General features: G+C 42.1%; 1 pseudogene; it reads right to left on the bottom strand.

The window, feature by feature from the left end:
* Nucleotides 1-857: 857 nt before the first annotated feature.
* On the bottom strand, nucleotides 858-1,224 carry LOC109117845 (annotated as a pseudogene).
* Nucleotides 1,225-7,880: the final 6,656 nt, after the last annotated feature.

Genomic DNA, 7,880 nt, shown 5'->3' with positions numbered 1-7,880 from the left:
AGTGATCATTATGTATCTCTAAATTGTGCCAATAAATTCAATTAATTAAAATATTTTTTAAATTAAATTTTAAAAAATTTAAAAAGGAGGTGCCCCAAGGCAGAGACAAGTTCTATTCCACTCCACTGTATTGCATCTAAGCTCTGACAGAAAGCCTTTCTGAGTCAGCAAGGTTTGCCGAACCAAGCACTTCTGAGAAGCAGACACTCCGCACGGGCGGTCCCGCAGGAGTGAGACTGGCAACAGGCAAGCGGGTGACAAAGGTCTGCCGGACGCCTGGCCTCATTTTGCAGCTCCCAGTGCCCAGCCCAGGGCCTATGCCAGGCCCTGAGTGTGCAGAGCCCTCTGAGGGTCTACCGAAGTAGTTGTAGCAAAGGTATATTAACTAGGTTCCCGTCACTGGAAGGCCTGAGTGCAAGATAACCCTGAAGCTTGAAGAAACTCAGGCACACTGCCCTGCCTTTTATAAAGCAGCACCTAGTCAGTATAAAATGTTTCCATGAACGCATCAAAGACAAGAAATGTGCAAAAATCTCACGAGACGTTTGGGTTTCAGGGCCCATAAACTAAAACATATATACCTCCTCTTTCATGTACAGTCTTCAGCACCAGAATTCCAGAATGCCTTACGTATTCGCGTTTCAACTCAGGGAGCACCCTCTTCAGACTACACATTTTCTGTTTTGATACATGTAATGATTTTTTTTTCTTGGCATGGCTCTTTTCAGTCTATGGCATGAAGGAGTTCCACAGTCCCAGTGAAAGCTTACCCCAAATAGTTACACTGTACGAGCCACAAGGTTTTTAAACTTGTGACAAGGGACAGAAGGGATATTCTACTCATTGGAAGGAAATCCTCACTTAAGCTTCAATGAGCCACACCGAAAACCCAGAACGGTCAGCTGATCCTCGTCCTCGGCCAGTCCAAGCTCTACCAGGAACTGGCTATGTTCTTGCACTGGTCCACCTGGAGCTGGATTACTTCTCCATATTCTGGATGCTCCATTACAGTACTACTGCAGGCAAATGCCTTCTTAAATGCCATTACCAGTTTCTTTTTATCGTAATTATCAGCAATCCCTTGGACAGTGGTAAGGGTCTTCCTGCAGTGTCTCCGTTGGATTCTTAGATGGATATAACCCTCAGTGCCAGCAGGAAGGAGGTCTTCACCCTACTTGCATCAGCAAAGGGGTCAAGAGAGTGCAGGTTCTGGACAATGGACATATGATATGATTCCTTTTTCTTGGTGGAAATGGCCTGTGGAAGACAGCTGCAGGAGAAGGCAGGAGGGGAGCTGGACTGGCGGGAAGCAAAGGGTGTAAGGGGGAGGCAGCTGAGTCCTTGGCAGCAGCTCAGTGACTGGGGCCGCATCTAATGATTTTCTGTATCTTCGTCTCAAATGAGACCTGATATTCTTATCACCAGCCTGTGAAGTCATTTTTCCAGTGTTCATCCATTTACATAAGGCACAAAAAAGCAATAAAATATTCAAATAATTGCACAAACACCACTGAACCGACCGTAATGTTGTGGAAACTAGTTATAGGTGGGCTGCTCTCAAAATACTCATTTGTCATGACAGAAAAACATACCCACAGCCTTGGCATGAAAACCTGTTTAAGACAGCAGTGATACACTCTGTGAAAGACAAGGTTATACAAACGGGCAGAAATGTGAACACCAAAATGGCCCTGCTGTTGTGGAATTCAAAACGCAAATGCTCTGCTGTTCTCCCATCATGTATTTGTAGCCTGGCCCAAATTAGGCTGAAGTGATAACCGGCTAACTCCGGCCACCCACTAGCGTCCTAGGGACTAGTTCCAGGGACACACTCTCAGCCCCCTGGATACCCCCACCCCCAGATGCTCAGCCCTGTACGGTAAATAGCACAGAATTTGCAATTAACCTACGCATAACCTCCCATACACTTTGGATCATCTCTAAATTATTTATAATATATAAATACAATGTAGATGCAAACAGTTGTGCTATATTGTTTGGGAATAATGACAAGAAAAAAAGTTCAAACATGTTCAGTACTATTTTCCAAATGTTTCCGACCCATGGTTGGGGAATCCACAGATGTGGAACCCATGGATAAGAAAGGACAACTGTCTAGCTGTAGTCTTCACTCTGCAAATACCGCATTTTTAAGGCACTAGGGATTAAATCTAGGGCCCTCACAGCCCTTTATCCACAGCACATTTTTTATTTTGAGATAGGGTCTTCCTAAGTCACTAACTCGCCCGGGGCTAAACTAAAATTTGTGATTCTTCTGTCTCAAGCTCTCAGAGGCTTCAACACTGGGTCTGGTGCAAACAGCACTTTGATTACAGGTGAGGACTGGAAGTTTGGGAGGAAAGGCAAACTCAGAAACTCAGCAGCACTGAGGGCAAAGTCACGCCTAGGTAAGACACTGGAGAAGGATCTGGGGAAAGGTGGGCGGAGGCAGGGGAAAACTGGGAAAAACAAAGGACAGGAAGCAGTATAACCAAATTTTAACTACTTTTTGTTCTTTCAAGTATGCCTGGTGATCCCAATTATTTTACTCATTTAATTCATCTGTTCACCCAACAGTCACCCAACATCAAACATCCAACAATACTAAGTGCATCTTCCCTGCCAGACAATACACAGGCTATTACAAGCATTACATCGTACCTGCCTTGGGAAGACAGATGTGCAAGTCCTCACATCTGTAGCCTGCACCCAGTTTCAGAAGAGAAAGTGTGCAGGAGGATTAATGGAAGATTGAGAGATAAAGAGAGGAAAGAGGTGATGTTTAATCCTCATTCTGAAGTATGCATGGGAATTTTACACACACACACACACACACACACAGCCCAACTGTAGGAATTCCAACAGACAAATGGTATGAAAACAAAAGGGTGTGAGGAACACTGAGCAGCTGGATCTCGCTTGAGTTGTGGATATACAAGCATTGGGGTAGGTTAGAGCTGAGAATGAGAAAAAAGTATACTTACTAATCCTGGAAGCAACAGGAGACCATTAAGCAAAAGGACAGGAAGATCAGATCTGATTAGAGATAGCTAACTACAAAAGCATAACACAAGCCAGGCCAATGAGCCTGGATGAAAATCCACTGTAAGAGCCAGTTTCTATACTGTTTCCAGCTTGGCGGCTTTACGCCTGTCACTATCACATTTTACTGCATCAGATGCTCCTCAGCTTTCCAGCTAGTGCTCTCACGGGTGACTACGCAATCTACCCTACAAAGAAGGGCAGTTCTGAACACTGCACACGGCACTAAGACCACAGAGACCAACTCAAGTTCTCCTCAACAAAAGGGCAACAGAATCTGCCCCTCACTGGGGTAGCTGGCACAACACATACTCTGATCCAAGAAAAGTGACAACTCCTACTTTCCATGCAGCGCTTTTTTTTTTAATTTGGAAAGCTAAAACTAATACATCAAATTACCTTCTGATATGTCCTGAGTTTTACATTCTAATACACCAATTATAAATGCTTCAATGTAAGAGGGGAATGGTTTACTGTTCACAATGCACATAGCATGCAGATGTGGTATATATGGGAATATATGTATCGCACACATAGAAACACAGATGATGAATACAAAGAGACAATGTGAGAGGGAGAACGCAGCACTAAGGGGTCCAATGTCAGAAGGCGAAGATCACCATTTTGGGGGTGCCCCAACAGTGTTGCCCGCTGCACTCTGGGTGTCTTCAGGCCAACCCTTCCAAAGATCAGCTAACGTCCACTAAGGAATCACAAATTAATCTGAATACTGACCTTAAAAAACATAAGCTGGGCATGGTGTGCATGCCTGCAACTCCAGCACCCCAAGAGACTAATCAGGAAGACTGCAAGTCTGAGGCCAGTCTGGACAAACTTGTGACTTAGTGAGACCCTGTCTCAAAAATGTTTTGAAAGGCCCAGAGATGTTGCTGAGTGTCAAGGCTCTTGTTAAATCCCCCGTACTACAAAAGACAAATAAAGTTAGAAAGCTGTATTTTCTTAAAAGAAGCATATTACAAAGCCAAATACTGGTACTTACTAAAAGAATTTGTTATTATTTCCTTGAACCATATAGCTAAGAAAGAGTTATCAAATATATCTGAATTTTTTTAGTTTTCTGGATTATTCCAATATACTCTCCCTATCAATTGGCAGTATCTGTTTTTCTAAGCTACCCACACTACTTCAGCTTTAATTAAAAGGCGCGTTGCCATAGTTTCTCAGACAAAAGCTCAAGGCATGCCTGAGTCCATTCTTTAGGTTTCCAGAGAAACTGTAACCTCAGCAGCCAGCCCAGGTTGCCCATTTTTGTCTCCCACCTATTACAGCTGTGACCGGGTTGTTTAGCAAGGTGTTTCAACATTTTAGGAGAGTCTAACCAATTAAGATTGCTGCTTAAAATCGGCTGTTGGTTCCTCTGTTCCATCGTATCAGTCATGTAACCAGCAGACTGTAGTTTATACAGAGACAGCAGACCAGGGGGACTCAGCCTAACAAACACGTAAGACTGCAGTTGTAGAAAACACCAGCACATTATTCTAAAAACAGCACAGAAAACGCACTGCATTTCTACGTCATCCATGACAAATTACATGATTTACCAAGAACCATGTGACACATTTTCTAACTCAGACATATGAAATCAGAATATGCTTGATGAAGGAACTCTCAAAGAGATTAAAATGGAAAACATTTAAGTATTTCAAAAATTAAAACTCAAGAGACTCTAATTTCTTAAGGCTAAAATTGGATTCCATCTGAGCCCTTCCTTGCTTTCAAAGTGGCAATTACCAACATGTCCAACTCCTGAAGAGTAAGCTCAATGGTTATTCAAGCTTTTCAACGTTAGAGAATGTGAATAACACCGACCCCTATGAACTTTTGAAAAAGTAAACGCCAGTTCAGCCAATTGTAATCCAGCCCCACATCTCTGTTTTCAAGTGTCTCTGATCATAGGCTGAAGGAATAGCAGGACCAGGCTTTGAGTTTCAGCTCTAGGAGTCATGTGACAGCAGGCGGGAAATGATTAGATGAGGCAGGACGTAAGGAACGATGCCCAGCACAAAGGAAGCGCTCAGAAAATGTCAGCTGTTACCATTTCATGGAATCACGTCATCTCCAGGACAGGCATGTGGGCCAAGGTAGGATCTCATTATTTTCAGAACAGCTTAAAGTCAACCTGTTTCTACTACCACTTGAAGAAACACAATACTGTAAACCATTCACTTGGATATTTCCAACTTAAATATTACACAAATCATTTAACTTCTTTTTATTGAGTATCACTCAATTTCCTCTCATTTTCTCTTTTCTAAGAAAGAAGAACAGAATCTAAGAAAGTATTTGAGACACTAGAACCATATTTACAGTCAGAAACAGAAGACAGATCAGGAACACAGGGAAGTGGACATGCTCCAGCGATGTGAGATAACAGGTATTTATTAATGAATTAATGCATCGTGAATGAATGAAGGTTCTACTTTGACATGGCCATTACACTACGGGTCATATCATTTAATTCTATAACTATTCACAAAGAAAAAAATGACATATATTTCACTATTATGACCCAAATCTAAAATGTCCCCCAACAGCCTCACGTCTTCGGAGGTGGGGATTGTGGAAGGTAATTGGATTGTTTCACTGATGAGTTCATAAGTAAATGTGCTGTTAAAAGGTAGGCCCCGGATGTAGGAGAGTCACTAGGGGTGTGCTCTGGAAGGGTGTCTTCTTGTCCTCAGTGCTGTTCTTCTCTCCCTCTGCTTCCTGGCTGCCATCAAGTGAGCAACTGTCCTCTGTCACACTGTTCTATCATGCAGCTTCCCCCTTGGAGCCAACCAATTATGTACTGAACCCTTTAAAACCACGAGCCAAAATAAACCTCTCCTCCTTTCATTTACGGATGTCAAATGTTTTCTCCCACCAATGGGAACCTGACACACACTGACTCTCACAGAGCTTTGCAAAAACACAGACATGGTTATCGCTATGTCTGGCTTATCTAAAGAGAAAACAAGTAGCTGCAGTATTAAGTGACTAATCAGAAGGAAGCTAAGAGCTTACAGTCTAGGCTCTTAATATCAAGTTAGGATGCACTCCACCACAGTAGTCCATTTCTCACATGTCCAATCACTGTGTTTGGAGAAGGGAGGCTGAGAAACATATCACAAAGAAGTTTTTATAGCTCCATACATTCCCTGAACATGTACTTCTGCACTATCCAAACAAACAAACTTGAAGTCCATGAGCAAAAGGGAACTTTTGCTCTGATGCTGCAGGGAAAAGACTAAAGCGGTTGTAAACTGTGAATTACTATTTCTCCAACTATCAAAGGTCATTAAGACAAAGTTACCTACATCACACACTTGAAGCATAGCAGAAATTAAAGTCAAGGTGCCCTACAAAATATATTCCCAGGATCTCAACTTTAGCTACACAGCAATATCTCATTATCCTACTGTAAGAATTCTTAACTGGGGCCTATAATGTTCTAGGCATTCGCAGATGAGTGTTATGAGGGCCTCAGCAGGTACTTGGAAGTATGTGCAAAAACATGTGTTTTCTAAAAATGCGGACCACCGCTTTCATCAGTCTCAGGATGCACTCTAAAATTAAAATCACACCGAGGAGGTTTGAAAGTTTCCGTGTATGACTGTGTCACTTACAAAGAAAAGCAAGTTTGGAGAGCATACTGGGGATTTGCCCTGGGATGCCCCATGGTAGCTTTTGAAGAGAAGCAGTTCCTCTCTCCATCCATCTGTGCTGCTTGCCAAGGCCTGCTGCCTCTTACACACAGCTCCCTGCAAATTAGCAGTAGCAGGAATTTATTTAACTTTTTTTAAAAAAATGATTCTCAAAGTTGGCCAGTTAGTTTTTTTTTTAAACTTGTTAATGGTCCACTGTTTAATTATTTCATGTGACAGTTCTACTCTCTTGTAAATGTATTTGTAAGCATGATGAAGTGTTTCAAACTTTAAAATCTGCAGGTCTTTCTTTAAGCTCAATCTGTTTAGTTTTCAGAAGTTGAGAAAGATCTGGAAAAGGAGGAGAATAATATCAGACCAAAAACAGAAACTTTTTCAAATGAAAAATGTATTGAAGTTAAATTCCTAAAAAGTTTATAAAACGATAAACAGAATCTTCAACATTACATGCTCTATGTGGCAATATACATCTCTAACAGCAACATTTCACAAAATGACAAAACGTTACAAGATTTTCCAAAAGGTAAATAAATAAAAAGACAAAAGCAACTCGGGCTTTAAGTGGTGGGGAGATAGAATTTAAAATAAACTACGGATATTATTCCAGAATAAAGTAGAATGAATGCATCTCACTGAACACATCTATAAAACTAGATAGAATTTAGTAACTACTGGGGAGTCTAAAATAAACAGCAAAAGATGGACTGAAGTAAAAGCCCAAAGCTGAAGGGTAGCAAGCCTGAGCTTGTACCTGAGCAGTGCACCTCACACTGCCGACCTCTGGCGGCCTTAGCCTGAAGACAGAGCAGGTGCTGCGTCTCGGAGAGCAGAAGCTCCCACTTCCGGTTTGAGAGATGAGAAAAGTAACCCTTGATATTTAAAGAAGTCACAGGATGGGCTGGGGATTTAGCTCAGCAGTTCTGCCACCTGCCTTGCAAGTACAAGGACCCAAGTTCGAACCTCGGTACCAAAAACAAGAAATCACAGGATTCCCCCATTTTTTAATTCTGAGTTCTCTCAAGCCCAAGCAGGTTTCCAAAAGACATCCATAGAATCCAATTCTTCCCTTATTGTAAGAGAGCAGGGCAGAGTTCTACCGCTTCATTTTCTGTATTTATCTCCCTGCCACTTGGTCCTGGGTGCAAGCAGCCACAGAAGTACACTACAGAACAG

Source organism: Fukomys damarensis, unplaced genomic scaffold (assembly GCF_012274545.1).
Source record: "Fukomys damarensis isolate Sample0158 unplaced genomic scaffold, DMR_v1.0_HiC HiC_scaffold_27, whole genome shotgun sequence".
Classification (NCBI taxonomy): Eukaryota; Metazoa; Chordata; class Mammalia; order Rodentia; family Bathyergidae; genus Fukomys; species Fukomys damarensis.
This window is presented reverse-complemented; position numbering and strand designations above follow the sequence as displayed.